Genomic DNA, 16912 nt, shown 5'->3' on the forward strand with positions numbered 1-16912 from the left:
TACCAGGGACTGAAGGGAGGAGAGAATGGGGAGTTATTGTTTAATGGTGACAGACTTTCTATTTGGGATGACAGAAACAGTTCTGGAACTCAATGCTGCTGATGGTTACACAACATTGTGAATGTGCTTAATGCTACCAAATCGTACACTCAAAATGGTTAAAATGGTAAATTTTGTGTAATGTGTATTTTAGCAGAATAAAACAAATTAAAAAAAAACTAAAAGAATGAGGAGGTATACAGAACAGGTAGAGATTATTGTATTTATGTAAGAAAATAGATGTATGTATATGCCAGTAAATGCATAGACTAGTGCCTGGAAGCACACTGTAAATAGTGTGAGCCTGGAATTATGGTGGGTGTTAAGGGGATCTTTCCAGTTTGATTCTACATATTTTATAACTGTTTGAATATTCTACAGTGAGAACTTCTTTTGTAGTTAAAAAATTTTTTTTAAAGTTCGTCTCCAAAAAACCCAAAGTTGAGTCAGAAGTCAATTGATCCCTGAGAATTCTTTAACCTCACTTGATTTGATCCCTACAGAGAGTTGGAAAATTTTCTATAATGTGAAGAAGTGATCACTTTCATCACGGACACACTGGAACCAAGCTAGCTAGCTCCTGGCAGAACTGTCACTTAAAGGAGATTTGCTTTTAATGGCTTTTATCGTCCTTTAGAAACCTCCCTTTCCTTCACTTTTTAGCAGTCTCCCCTCCACCTGAGCTTCCAGTGCTTTCAAGCTAGTTCCTGGCTTCCTGGAGCTCTATACAGAATGCTCCAACCCCCTCTTCCTCCCCAAGCAGCAGCCCAAAATCTGGACCTTTCCTTTTCCCTTCTCAAAACTTAAAACTGCTTCTGGGTCCCTTTCACAAAGGACTTTACTGATTAATGATTTCAATCAACTGATTTGAACTAAATGTTAATAACTTCATTTGTCTCTCTATTAGTCGATAATGTTTTAATTTTAACAGAGGCCTTCAATGTATTAACTCAAAGGAATGACTAATAGTGTGTGTGTGTGGGTGGGGATGGGGGCTGGGGAGATTTTGCTAATCACATCACCTTAGCAGCTGCTTTGAAAATATCTCCCATTTTCAGGGGTTTTATGCAAATTATCGCTGTAAATGTATTAAAGTAAATGTTTTGAATCTGGCAGGAGATGCAAAATCGGCTGGGAGTATGTGATGAAATTATTTGTTTATAATTATTTAATGATTACCCTTGTATATAACATGTGTTGATCCTATTAACAAAATAAATCGGGCCCATGGGGAAAAAAAGACGTTTGACAGATTCAGTTTGAGGTGTTTAATTGAATTAATCTGAGGCAGACTCATGACACCACAGTCCTAGAGTATGAAAGGGACAGCTCATGGGCTCTTTTTTTCTAACTACAAATGGGGGTGGCGGGGTAGGCGGGGGAACGCTCCAGATACTGTCTACAGAGAGAAGGACAGAGCCCAGTCTGTTTCGGAAGGAAAAAATTGCAGAAGAGAGATTTTGTTGCACAAGAGAATTGTTGCTTCTGCAGAAGGGAACCTTCATACTACTCTCAAAAGAAGCAGCTAGTTGTCTGAAATCCAGAGGTTGACTGAAGGCTTTTCTAACCAGGGGGCTCTTAACAGGATGGGGAGAAGAAAAGGACTTTGGCGTGGGTTCATCAATAGGACATTGTTCTAAAACCAGTTGGGACCAAGCCGTGTAGCTGCTTAAGAGACAGTGGTTCAAAATAAATATGTTCCCAGTATGGAGAAATGGCAGGCTGCTGGTATGTCCTATTTGCCTTTGATCTGTATTTTGGTACTGTTTATATTAATTTTGTAATTTATCTGAATTCTTGTGTTTGTTGCAATAAACATGTATGTTTGAAATCTAGAGTACATTGGTAAATATTTTCCTAGAGTTTTCGTTAGTCTTTAGGCCCAAGCCTAAACCCTCCTGCTGACCATGCCTTCCTAACCAAGGCACCAGATCGCTTAGAGCCTGGCTTCTGTGATGTCACATCCTCCAGGTTTTTCTCCCATCTCACTGCCTGTTCCTCAGGCTCTATTGCTTCTTCCTAGTGCTCTTCAACCTCTGAAGGTGAGTGTGCCCCTGGCCTCGGTCCTTGGCTCTCTTCATCTACACTCATTTCCTGGGTGGCCTCTTCTAGTCCAGCAGTTGTAAGTACAGTCCCCACTTTATTGCTCCAGCTTGGCCCTCTCCCTTGAGTCCAGACTTGCATATCCCCCTAACTATTTCACATCTCCACCTGGCTGCCTCACAGACAGCACTAACTTAATGGGACCAAAAGACAGCTTTTGGTTTCTACTTCTCCCCATCTCAGTAAATGGTACCACCCAACTGCTTAAACCAGATGCTGGGATGTCCTCCTTGACACTCTCCTCTCCCCACCATCCGACGTTTAATCCAACATCAAGTCTTATATTGGTCTTCTGTCTTCCACTTTTGCCCCCTTGCAATCAGTACTGCCACCAGAGTGATCTTTTTAAAACGGAAATCTGATCATCTTACTTTCTCCCCTCCCGGCCATTACTGTAAAATTTAAATTCCTTGACATGGTCTCTCAGACCTGGTTGGCCTTAGCTGGCCCCGTCTACCTTTCCAGCTTCATCCTGTTCCCCTCTCACCCTTGCTCACTACAATCCAAACACACTGGCCTTCTGACACCCCTTGAACCACAAGCTCTGCATATTCTCTCCCTCTGCTGGAATGCTCTTCCTTCCACTCTTCACCCGGCTGTCTAGTTCCTTCTCTCAGGTAATACATCACCTACTCGGAGAAGCCTTCACTGCCTACCCTATCTAAAATAACTTCTTCACATTATTCTCTAATATAACACCCTTCAGGGCACTTATCATTAGCTAAAATTACCATATGTGTTTATTATACGGGGATACCCTGCCATGCACATGCACACACTGGCATATATAGCCCATGAGGGCAAGAACCATGTCTGTCTCCATCACTGGTGTATCTCCAATACCTAGAACAGTACCTAGCTCATAGTAGGTGCTAATATTTGCTGGCTGGATGGCAAGAAACAGGAAAGAGCACGGTCCAGAGATGACCTTCATCACACTGATACAGATTTACCCCAATCTTCAATCTGCAATGACAATATCACATGGAAAGGATCTCTTGGCAGAAATTTATAGCAGATTCATGCAGGGAGGCCAGACACACTTCTCAGTCCCTCACCTGCCTATATGCCAGCAATTTTCAAACAGACCCGAGAAAAACTAGTGTCCCTCAAGATATTAACTGGTGTCCTCAGAAAAATGAATTTGATCAAGTAAGTTTAGGAAATGTTACACACTGAATCTCTCAGAGCCTCACAGCACACATTAGCATATTAAGGCTTTAAGAAGTCCTACCAGTAGGGGAGAGTATAGCTCAGTGGTAGAGCACATGCTTAGCATGCATGAGGTCATGGGTTCGATCCCCTAGTATCTCTATTAAACAAAAAGAAAATAATAAATAAGTAAACCTAGTTACCTCCCCCCAAAAAAACAAACAAAAAAAGAATTCCTGCCCAATATAAAACCTATTTTAGCTTTGCTTAGCATTTTCCAAATATATTTGACCATGGAACTTTCATGTTTTACTCACTTATTAATATCTCACAGGATCTCTCAAAATGCATTTTTGGAAATACTATGACAGATACAGATACATATAAATATGAATAGATACAGATAGAGAAATGTATGTCTGTAAATATATAGGATGGATATTAATCAAAGTTAACATCCACAACAATAAATTCCAACTCAAAAATATCAGTGAAATGAGGTCGAGTAGGATTCAAGTTTACAATAAGGCAATGATTGGAGATAGTGCTTTCTGTTAGTATCAACCTGTTAGGATGACACTGGTCTGCGATGGGTTAAAAGTGCTGTTCTAAAAAAGTTCAGATCTTCTGGCCCGAATGAATTACTCCCTAGGCAATGAGAACCTGCGAGTACAATAGATGAACCACTGTCAGTGATCCTTGGGAAACTGTACACATGGGAGAAGTACCAGTACCACCTGGTAGTGAGATGGAGATGAACGGCTTTGAAAGGGGGAAAGAAGGTGGATTCTGCAAACTGCAGACAAGTGTGGACTTAATGTCGATCTGAGGCAAGATTTAGACCATTCTTCTTCTTACCCATTTCAGTACTTCTTTCTGTTCCTTGAACCCCCCAAGTTCATCCCTGCCTAGAGCTTTTGTATTTGCTGTTCCTTCTGCCTAGAGCAGGGGTGGGCAAGCTTCTTCTCTAATGAGCCAAACAATAAATATTTTAGGCTTTTGGGCCATATGGTCCCTGTTGCAACTACTCAGCTCTGAAGCAAAGGCAGCCACAGACAATGCGTAAAGAATCAAACTTTATTTACAAAAACAGGCTGTGGGCCGGATTTGGCCCAAGCTCCATGGTTGGTCTACCCGGAGTGTACTTTGTCAGGATTCTTAACACAGCTAATTCCTTTTTGTTCCAAATTCAACTCAAACTTCCTTGTCTCAGAATATATCATCCAATCTAAAGTAATTCTGTATTTACTTTCTTTCATATCTCCCGATTTTAATGATTTCCATTGTACCTATCACTAACTCATATTTTCTTGTTTATTGGCTTGTACCCACGCCACCACACACAACAGAGTAACTAACATTTATTGAGCTCTTATTATACACCTGACACTGTTCAAAGCATTTTACATGTATTAGCTCTTTTAATCTTAATAATAACCTCTCAGCAATAATCCTTAGTCTCCCCATTTTATAGACGAAGAAACTAGGGTTGAGAGATTAAGTAATTTATACACAGTCATATAGTTTAGCAGGTGGTGATTCCAGGATTTAGACCCAGGCTCATAAGCATTATGCTACTGTGATCTTGTGATTTATAATAAAAAATATATATTTGGTCTTTATTACTGTTCCTGGCACAGAGCTCCTAAAACTCCTGGAATTTCCTAAGTGAGGAGAGTGGAAAATGTGACTTTTTGTTATGTTAATGAGGTGAATATTGGACCACACCCAAAGTAGGATGCTGGTTGCCAGGGGACCTTCAGGGAGGGGAGATGTTGAAAGTTGAATCAATAGCCAATGGCAAATGATTTAATCAATGATGTCTATGTAATGAAGACTCCATAAAAATCCAAAAGGACAGGATTCAGAGAACTTCCAGGTTGGTGAATACATGTTGATGCTGGGAGATTGGGCACTCAGAAAGGGCTTGGAAACTCAGTTTCCCTTACCACATACCTTGCCCTACGCATTTCTTCCTACTAGCTGTTCCTAAAAATACATCTTTTTATAATAAACCAGTAATCTAGTAAGTAAAATGTTTCTCTGAGTTCTGTGAGCTGCACTAGCAAACGAACCAAACTCAAGGAGGGGGTCATTGGTACCAGCAATCTATAACCAGTGGGTCAGAAGCACAGGTAACATCTGGTCTTGTGATTAGCCTCTAAGGGAGGGAGCAGTCTGGCAGAATCAAGCCCTTAACCTGTACGATCTGACACTATGTCCAGGTGGATATTGTCAGAATTGAACTGTAGGACATCTAGGTAGTGTGGGAAAATTGCTTGGTGATATGGGGTAAAACCCCAACACTCACTGGAATTGGAGTCAGAATCATAGCTATAGTGCATCTCACTTATAACCTCCAGGAAAGCAGGGATTTTTGTCTGCCTGCTTTACTAATGATGAGCCTAGAACAGAGCCTAGTACAATGTCTGGTGTAAGTTAAGTGCTCAATAAATATTTTTCCACTTTGTAAAAATTCTAGAACACTCAGATTATTAAAGGGAGACATCTTCGCTAAGAATAAATGAAATTAACTTGATTTCCTTATTTGATGAGGCTAATCATTAGGGAGAATAAGGAAATGGAATTGGGGATTTCTTTGGATTTAGCAAAGCATTAAATAAGTTCTTTCCTGGAACCCTGATTTTACTAGATCTTTCAGTGTCATTTCACGCTGCTGTTCTTTTCTTTCTTTTTTGTGGTTTCCTTGACACCACACTTTCCTATTTCTCTTTACACCTCTATGACTATTCTTACTTGTTCTTTCACGTGATCCTCCTCCTCCACCAACACATAGGTGTTGACCAGGATTTCATCCTTGGTCTTTGGTTCTTCCCACCTTCCAAATTCACCCAGATGGTCCCATCCATTCCCATTGTTTCCATTTTCACCTTTGTTCTGCTGCTACCCAGATCTATATCTCCAGGCCAGAGCTTTACTCCAAGTCTAAAAAGTCCCACAGGTACCTCAAGTTGAACATGTTCAAAACCAAATTTAGTATCTCCTCCTCAAAGCTATTCCTTTTCTTACATTCCCTGTCAAAACTGATGTCATCACCCGGTCACCTCCACACCAGAAACCTGAAAGCCATTTTTGCCTCCTTACTCTCTCTCACTCCCCCAATAGCTAAGCCCTGACCTAATCTTGACAATTTTCCTTCTCAAATATTTCTCAACTCATCACACATGGTAACCAACTCTTAGTTGATCTCCCTGCATACACTTTTGACCCTATCCAGCTCTTCACACAGCCACCAGAATTAGCTTTTTAAATTGCAAATATGATCATGTAACACCTCATTGCCTACAAGATGGAGTCCAAGCTTTGTCATGGCCATGTAAATCTCCTCAAACTTGCCAGTTTCATTTCCCGCCATTGCCTCACTCACAGCTAATGTCACAACACCACCAAACTACTTGCAACTTTGCAATTCTCTAAACACTTCTATGACTTTGCTCATGCTGCAGCCTCTGCTTTTTTATGGGAAATAATGTTTTATTTCATAATATAGAGAGTTTAATTTTAAAAATACAATTTTGTTAGCTTTTCTGACTCTTGAGTTCAAGATTATTTTGATCATAACACACCGGATTGCATGAGAATCCTCCTGTATTTTGAAGGGAGAGACACTCTGCCAGAGTTCCGTAGGTGTTCTGTGCAATTCAATGGGTTTGTAGATATAATTCTTGGTGTATTTGTGGGAGACAGAGAGCTGTGAGTCTCTCTACTCCACCATCTTGGCACCTCCCCTCAGCAGCCTCTGCTTTGATGCCCATTCCTTCTGCCTCTCACTCCTTCTTTGCCTGGCAGACTTTTTTGTCATCCTCTCAGACTCAGTTCAGGTATCATCTCTTCAAAGAAGGCTTCTTTTAACATGCCCCATCCTGGGTTGGGTTACATGTCCCTCTTCCGTGCTTTCAAAGTACCCTGCTTCTATCACAGCATTTGTTCAGTTGTATTTTTCTTGTCTGTTCACATACCCATACCCCTCATTAGACTATGAGCTTCCTGAGGGCAAGGACTAGGCTTTATTCAAAGTTGTACCCATCACACCATGTACAGTGTCTGGCACATAGTAAGAATTCAGTTAATGTTTGATGAATCAACTATTTTTTGGCCATAACATACTGTTGGCTCATTGGGTTGATTTATAACATCCTTAATTCTTTTCACACAAACAATTGTTACATGGTAAGTGCAATGATAGAGGTAAAACAAGAGAACAGAAGAGGGACACATAACTCAGTCTGAGATGAGAAGAGGTAGAGGAAATGTACTACTTCAAACTTAAGCTGCAGTGATATAGAGTATGTGGAACACAGACGAGGTAGTGTGGGTCTCTTCACATGGTCAAACTATGCCTGAACAATATTTCAATCAATGAGCTCATTGGATTATTCAATAAAGGGAAGTAGTTTGGAAAAAATTAAGCCAAAGCTCAGGAATGGATGAAGGAAGAGGGAAGGTTTAACCAGGATAAAAGAAAACTAGAAGGAATTTGATGGTTTTCTTCAAATATTGAAAGGGCTGTGTTATGGGTTGAATTATGTCCCCCTCAAAAGATATGTTAAATTCCTAAACATTAGGACGTGACCTTAGTCTTGAATGGAGTCTTTGCAGATGCAACTCATTCAGATGAGGCATATTGGCATAGGGTAGGCCCTTAATCCAATATGACTGGCGTCCTTGTACGCAAAAGGAAATTTGGTCACAGACACAGAGGGAAGATGGCCATGTGAAGGAAGCAGAGATTGGAATTTCGTTGTCATGAGCCAAAGAACAGGAGCCCCCAGAAGCAGGAAGGGGCAAGAAAGGATTCTCCCCTAGAGCTTTCAAAAGAAGCATAGCCCTGTCAACACTTTGATTTAAATTTCTGTTGTTTTAAGCCACCTGGCTTGTGGCACTTTGTTACAGAAGCCATAGGAAACTAATATGGGCTGTCATGGAGCAGAGGGAGCAGATTTGTTCTATGTAAGACCCAAGGGATGGAAGATACAAGGAGACAGAAATGCTTCTTTATATTGAATGGAAACTTCATAGTCACACATATGCAAAATAAAATGAGCTGCTGTGGGAGCTGGCAAGCTCCTCATCTCCCCAGGATGCAGATTTGTGTGATAGAAATAATAATTATAATATAATAATAATAATAATAATAATAATAATAATAATAATAATAATAATAATAATAATAATACAACTTCCATTCTTATCCTGATTTGAACACGCCAACTTCAAAAAACTGTTTACCATATGATTGGAGACATTTGAATGCTGATTAGATATTTGATCATATTAAAAATTTTGTACTAAATTTTTAAGTGAAAATAATGGCATAATGGTTATAATGAAACAAAGTGGGAGATAGACAGTTGTAGGGGGAGTGAGGATTGCCCTTAAGTTTTTTAGAGATACACACAGAAGTGCTACTCAGCAAATGATACAGGTGTCTAGGATTTGCTTTAAAATAATTGAGAGGAAGGAAACATGAGTTGGTGAACAGATAAAATGATTGGCCATGTGGTGACAATTGTTGAAACTGAGTGATGGATACAAAGAGATTCACTTATACTATTCTCTTTACTTTGTGTGTGTCTGAAATTTTCCATAATGAAATATTTTTTAAAAAAGCTACCAGCTACCAGTTACTGAGCACTTAAGATGTCCAGAAATCATGCTGAGTGCTTTTAAAGGATCATCTCATTTAATTTAACTATGGCACATACAGACTTAAATAAAAAGTGACATTTCTGTATAGGAAGGCATAGTATCGTAAAGCTTTCTCTTCAAATGTGTCTGCATAATCAAGATGAAGAGAAAGCTCAATTTGTTTGAATTGCTTGAATTTTCCAAAGAATATATCTATGTCAAGTTGTGTACTTAAAAAAAATCTTCACAACAGCCCAATGAGGTATTATCATACCAATTTTATAAAGGAGGAAACTGAGAATCAGAAAGGTGAAGTAAATTGCCCAAGGCTGCTCAACTACTAAGTAGCAGGAGTAGGATTTGAACCCAGGTTTCTCTGACTCCAGTGTTGTATGCTTTTAGTGCCCCTGCTGTTCAAATTGTGGCCCAAGGACCAGCAGCATCTTATCATAGAAGAGTGACCTAGAAATATATGATCTCATGCCCCCTACCCAGACTTACCAAGAGAAATTCCACATTAAAGTTTGAGAAGAATTTTATATACTAAATGCTCTCCAGGGTTTTTAAACACTGGCAGGATGATTAGATCCAATCAAGGGTTCTAAACCCTGGTTACTCATCTGAACTAATTGAGGAAAATTTTAGAAATACTGACTTCAGATTATACTGTATTGTATGTCTGGGGTGGGGCATGAGAATCTGTATATTTACAGGCTCCCTCAGATGAGCTATCAGGGCTGGGGAGCACTGGAAAATGAGATCCACTAAAATCTTTTTCAACTGTTAGAGTCTCTAATTCCTGATAAGCTTGCAGAATATGAAGAATTCAGTTACGTATAACTATGGAAAATTACTTACCTGTTCACTGAAGGTCATCATTTAGAAGGGACTTTAAGTTTTCCTCTAAGGAAATATAAACTTCAAGGACTGAAAATGGAGTCCAGATGGGCAGAATGAAAGGATTAGTAAATATATCAAAATACATGACAATATATAAATCTTTTTTTAAAATTGAGGTACTGGAGATTGAGCCCATAACCTCATGTATGCTAAGCATGTGCTCTACTGCTCAGTTATATCCACCTCCATGTATATAAATCTTATATTTTATTTCAAGGAAGTATCAATGCATACATATGTAATAAAATAAGATACAGGCCTGTGACTACAAAACAATTTGATTGGTTTTCATTGGTGCCTTATGGAAATCAAACTTATTGTACTAGAGGTTTTTTTTTCTTCAGTGTGTACTAAGTCCTTGTCCTCAAGGAGTCCACGGTCTAGTAGGGGAAAGCTAAGTGAAGAGACAGTTACAATAGAGTGTGATAAATCGCTGAGATGTGATAAATACAAGCTGCTACAGAGCATGTAGAATGGGACCTTACTAAGCAACGGAGTTGTGAGAAGGGTAGTCAGGGAAAGATGAGTCTTGAAAGTAGAGTAGAGGTTGTGCAGGGGAAGAAGGGCATTTTTAAAAGATGGCACAATATGCTCAGTGGCACAGAAGCCAAAGGGAATATTGTATCTTCAATAAATGGATAATATTGTAGGCACATAGGTTGAGTGTGGAGTAGAATGAAGAGAAGAGCCTGATAAGACAGTCTGAAGACAGATCATAAAGGAATCTGTATGACATTCCAAGGATATGGACCTTATTCAGAAGCTATGAGCAATCTTTGAGTGGTTTTCAATAGGGGAATACCATGATGAAATTTGCATTTTAGAAAAACTACTCAGGTAGCTGCCGGAAGGATGGATTCGAAGGGGTTGAGACTGAAGCAGAAGAGCTGTTGAGAAACCATTGCCATATATTAAGCAAGAGGTACAAGGAGAGCACATCTATAAAAGAGATTTAGAACTTGGTGACAAAATAAGTGAAGGAGAAGAAAGAGTCAGGTTTCTGGCTGGGTACTTGGGGACAGTGGTGTCACTGTCTGGGATAAGGAATGTAGAAAAAGAAGCAGACTTTGGGGAGAAATGGGGATGGGGAAAAGTGGGAGAAGAATAATGAGATCATTTGGGGACATGTTGAGAATGAGGAGTCTAGGGAATAACGGGTAGAATTGTTGAATGAACAAATACATGTGTGGATGAGGGGCTCGGAAGAGAGACTGAATACATAGATGTGGAAATCATGAGTGTGCTCATTGGAATCATAAGAGCAGGTAAGTTTAGCTAGGAAGAGACTGCAAAGTAAGGTAGAGATAGGTGGAGGATAGAGCCCTGGGGACATCAATATTTAAGGGGTGGCAGAAGAAAAGACCCCTGGAAGGAAGGAAGAGGAGCAGCCAGAGAGGTAGGAAAAGAAGGATAATGTGGTATCAAGGAGCTAAGTGAGTTAGTTTTCTATTGCTATTGTACTGTATTGATGTTGTATTGTATTTTTATTTCTATTGTATTTGTTATCAAAGTGCCACAAACTTAGTGGCTTAAAACAATACAAATGTATTACTTATACTCTTAGAGGTCAGAAATCTAAAATCATTCTCACTGGGCTAAAGTCAAGGTGTCAACAGGGCTGGTTCTTTCTGGAGGCTCTAGGGAATTATCCATTTGCTTGTCTTTTCCAGCTTCCAGAGGCTGCCTGCATTCCTTTGGCTCATGGCCCCTTCCTTCCTTTTCAAAGCCAACAGCATAGTATTGTAGCATCTCCTTCACTGTCTCTGCCTCTGTCATCACATCACCTTCTCTAACTGCCCTCTTTCCTCCTTCTTATAAAGACGCATCAGTGGATGCTAAAACTAGTGGATGAAAATTTAAGGAGTAAAAAGATCCTTATGTAGTCTCAAAGTCTCTCCCTACTAGATAGCTATTAGTATAAGAGGGAAAAAAGAGTAACTTTACAGTGGAGAAACCCAGCAAACAGGATCTGAATCAGGTGGTCAAAGTTAATATGGCCAGTAACAAGACAAATCAACACCATGTACCCACTAAGGACACAGCCCTCCTGTGATGCTCCAATCCAAAAGCACATAATCTGAATCTAATCCTGAGGAAAACTCAGGTACATTCAAATTGAAGGACATTCTACAAAATAGCTGGCCTGTACTCTTCAAAATTGTCAATGTCATGAAACATGAGGACTGTAGAACTATTCCAGGAGACATGAAAGCTGAGTACTACTCATGAACCGAGATTTTCTTCTGCTACAGAAAACACTATTGGGACATGCATTCAGCAAAATCTAAATTAAGAATTAGATTTGTTAATACTGTACAATGTTAATTAATTCCTAATTTTGATCATTGTACTTGAGTTATGTAAGCCAATGTCCTTATTATGAGGAAATACACTCTGAAATATTTAAGGGTAAATGGCATCATGTCTGCAACTTACTCTCAAATGGTCCAGAATAAATCTCTGCATGTGTTTGTGTGTGAGAGAGAGTGGGGAGGGAGAGAGAGAGGCAGGAGAGGGGAGAGAGAGAGAGAAGAAGAAGAAGAGGAAGAATGAGGAGGTGGAGGAGAGGAGGAAGCAAATGTGGTAAAATGTTAACATTTGGAAAATCTGAGTGAAGGGCAAAATTAATTTTTTTACCCTTATTGCAAGTTTTCTGTAAGTCTGAAATTATGTCAAAATAAAAGGCTAAATGATAAAAAAGAAATGATTCTGAGATGAAGAAGTGGAGACAGCAACTTCTTCTCAACTAGTTTTACTTTACTTTCAGTTTCTTTCAACAAGTTTGCCTGTGAAACAAATCCAGAGGAAAGACAGTGGTGGTAGTGGTTGCAGCGGCTGCTCTTGTATAGATGGGGCAGATTTGTGTCAGTTTATAGCCTCAGGGGAAACATCAAGTAGAAACAGGGTAAAGATACAGGAGAGAGGGGGTATTGTTGGCATGGGGCACATTGGTGGAGCTCCACATTGATGGAACATTAGCCTTAGACAGGAGAATGGATAGATGCCCACTTAAGAAGGAAGAAAATATGGAGCTGTGCATATGTAGGTAAGTTTGTATGTAAGGAATTGGTGAGAGAAATTTCCTACTGATGACCTATTTTCTTTGTGAGTAGGAAGCAAAGTCATTTACACAGCACGAGGTGAGAAGTAAGTAGTATATAATCAAAATAACTATTCTGAGGAATGGGAGAGGAAGCTAATCAGAGAAATGTTGAGTTACCTAGTATTGTTGAGGGCCCAGCTGTTGTTCTGGGGAATTAAAACCTAAACACAAAAACTGGCTTCTTTGCAAAAGAGCAAACACAATGATTGACTCACACTCTGTAGATGAATTTGCCTCCTTCACAAAGTTAGTGCTTCAGCATGCACATGGATAGGCCACCTGATTCTCAGTTCCTTGATTTATTCATTTCCCATGATCTTCTCCTCCACTCCAATTCAGCCACCCACTCCCATGGTTACACCTTGGACCTTATCATCACAAAAATTCTATCACCTCTGCCATTTAATTTGAAACATTCACTCCTCTGCCACCTACCTTCATTGCCAACACACGCACACACACAAACACACACACACAGACACACATGCAAACACACTTTCACATACATAGCCTCTCCAAGACCTCCAACCCACTGGGCATCACCCTTCTCACTATCTATCAGCTTCCCTCATGACTTTGTTTCATTCCTTAACCAGTCCTGACTTTGTGTTTCATACTTACAAATACACTCAATTCCCTTGGCCATTTCTGTTGACTCTACTGGCAAAACTCCAACCCCAAATGAATTCTGCCATCTACCTTCTTGGAGCTTGAACCCAAGCAGCTGAATAGTGTTGTAGAGTATCATATCACCAAGCTGATTAGTTTCACTTTAAGTTTATGAAATGAAACCTCAAGAGAGTATTCAGTCCCTCCATTGTGCCCTTTTATTCAAGAAATCTTCTCCTTCAGTTATCGCCTTTCTCTTATGCATAAACAATCTCTCCCTCTCCTTTGAATCATTTCCATCAGAGTTCAAGCCTGCTCTAGTACTGCTGACCTTAAAAAAATAGACACTCTCCCTTGATCATGTATTCACCTCCAACTTCCATCCCATTTGTCTATTTCCCTTTATAGCCAACTATTCACGTATAGAGCTCTCTACATATGCTGTCTCCACTTCCTCTCTTCCCATTCAATCCTCAATCTGTTGCAAGCAGACCCCCACCTCTACCATTCCACAAAAACAGATCTTGTCACCAATGACCTAGATGTTGCCAAATCTAATAGGCTCTTATCTGTCCTCATTTCACTCACGCTTTCAGCCGCATTCAGCCGCATTCAGCACTTTTGACTACTCTTTCCAGTTTGAAATACACTTCGCTCTTACCTTTCTTGACACCATACTCTGGTGGTTTTCCTCCTAACTGCTCATCCACTACTCATTCAGCTTTGCTATCCGCTCCTCTTTTAGCTTATTTTGAAATATTCATGTTCTTCAGTGATCTGTCCTATTCCCTCTTCTCTTTTTACTCTATATTCTCTCACTGGGTGATCTCAGCGATTCCCATAGATTTAAATACTATTTTAAATTTTGATGGCCCCCAAATTTAAATCTCCCAATCAGAGCTCTCCTCTGAGTTCCAGTGGTCCACTTGACACCTATATAAAGATATCACACATGGGTGGGTATAGCTCAGTGGCAGAGCACATGCTTAGCATGCATGAAGTCCTGGGTTCAATCTCCAGTACCATTTAAAAAGAGATATCTCACAATAGATCACACTTTATAAATTCAAAACTGAAGCCTGGATTCCCCTAAGCATCTCCTTACTTTCAGTAGCAAGCACCACCATCAAATCTATCGCCTAAGCCAGAAATCCATATGTCATCTTTGATTCTTCTTTTTCCCTTATCCTGTCTTCCATATCTTACTCTTCAGCAGGCTGTATCTTCAAAACATATCTTAAAGCTAGTCATGCTTCTCTATCTTTATTGTCATCACTCTAACCTGGCTACTTTCAACTGTAGCCTGGATTGCAATATGACCTAATTTCTCTACTTGCATTCTTGTCCCCTCTAATCCATTCTCCAACAGCAGCAAAGTTGACCCTTTTAAAATGAAAGATCATGTCACTACACTTCTTAAAACCCATTGGTGCACTTAGGAAAAAAATGTACAAATTCTTTACTAACTGGCAAAACCTCATATAATCTCGTCTCTGTCTGTTTCTCTGAAGTCATCTCCCTTATTTTAGCCCTACTGGTCTTCTTTTAAAAGTGCCTGAAGCACACTAAACTTTCTCCCAAGACAAGGTCTTTGCACTTGCTCTTCCCTCTGCCTAGTATATTCTTACCACCATTCCTTTATATCCTTTAAGTCTGAACTCGAATGTCAATTCCTTGGATATGCCTTCCCTGGCCAGTCCTTCTAAATAAAATAGGTCCCTTATGTTATTCTCTTTCTTAACCTCTTGTTTGTTTCCTTTGTAGAACTTACTATAATTTATAATTATTCTATTTATTTACCTTTTCTGTCTGTCTCCTCTTTGGGCAGAGCTAAATGGGGATGGCTCATCTCTGCTCCGCATGGTGTTGGATGGGGCAGCTTGACTAGGTCTGGAGGATCCAATATGACCCCACTCACAAGACAGGAGCCTTGGTGCTCGCTGTCAGCTGAGGCCCTTAATTCTCCTCGTGACCTGTTTCTTCAGCTGGAGGGCTTGAACTTCTCAATATACCATCCGTGTTATAAGACAGTGAAAACAGAAGCTGCAAGAGCTCTTAAGGCCTAGCATTGACAGTTTTACTAATCATTCCTGTCCAATTCTACTAATCAAAGAAAGTCAAAGGACCAGCCCAGATTCAAGAAGAAGAGGGAAACTCCACTTCTCAATAGGAATAGCAGCAAAGTCACATTACAAAAAGGGCACACTGCATGGTAGGGCTTATTACAGTCATACACCCTTCCACACTCAAATATCCAAATGGCTCGCTCCTTCAGCTCTTAAAGATTTTTGCTCAAGTGACACTTTCTCAGTGAGGCCTTTCCTGGCCACTCTATATTAAATTGCAATTCCACCCTGCCCATTCCCTAAACAGTGTTTTTATTTTAACACTACAGAACTTATCGTCATCTAACATATATATTGTACTTACTTATTGCCTGTCTCCTCCTTCTAGAACACAATGTCCATGAAGGCAGGAATTTTTGTCCACTTTGTTCATTGCTGTACTCTCAAAACCCACAGAGTAGCTGGCATATAGTAGGCACTCAATAATGATCTATTTAATGAATATGAGTTCAAAAATAGTGAAACAAAAAAAGTGAAACCACATTATCTCAGAATACTTCGATATCTACTATGAGCATATTAAAGAATTTATAACTCAACAGTTTTCTCTCCTTTTCATTTTCCTGGTTTCTTGGTAAGACTTGAATAAGTTATCTGCAGATTGTATCTGCCCAATGGCAAATGAATATGTCTAATAAAACGAGGAAAAGCATGGATTATCTCAATAAGGCAGTTGGGAGGAATCTTTTGAGATGAGATTCGAGATCCCATGAGGTGAGATATAAGGCCATTTTCAGCTCATTATTTTGTATGTTGTGTCCAATTTACACTCACTGTGGATAGCTAGTTAAAGTTCCAGTTTTTTTTTTTAAGTCAAAAATGGTGAAGATAAAAATTTCATTGGCCAGTTGCAAAAAAAAAAAAATCCAAGAGCATCAAGAGAACAGAGAAAGTGTCTTTCAGGGAAGAGGTGATTTAAAGATAGCATTATATATCCTTTCCAGTTATCTCTGGATTGAGATCAGAAATTGGTCCAGTGCCCTATCCTTATTCAGACAAAGAGACAGCTCCCCCAGAACAGAATACAGCAAAGAATCCAAATATCTGACTAAATGTAATCCCCCCTCCCCACAAAGGAAGGTGTTGGTGGTGATAGCTCCATAGAAAAACCCATGAAGGAACACAAATTGAAAGAAGGTGGGTTGGGGGTGAAAGTAGGATTGTAGGGAAAGTAAGTCTTATGCAGGAAATTCTTAATTGAGGAAGCCTTCAGTATTACCAGGAGATACAC

This window comes from Camelus bactrianus, chromosome X (assembly GCF_048773025.1).
Source record: "Camelus bactrianus isolate YW-2024 breed Bactrian camel chromosome X, ASM4877302v1, whole genome shotgun sequence".
In the NCBI taxonomy this organism is placed as follows: domain Eukaryota; kingdom Metazoa; phylum Chordata; class Mammalia; order Artiodactyla; family Camelidae; genus Camelus; species Camelus bactrianus.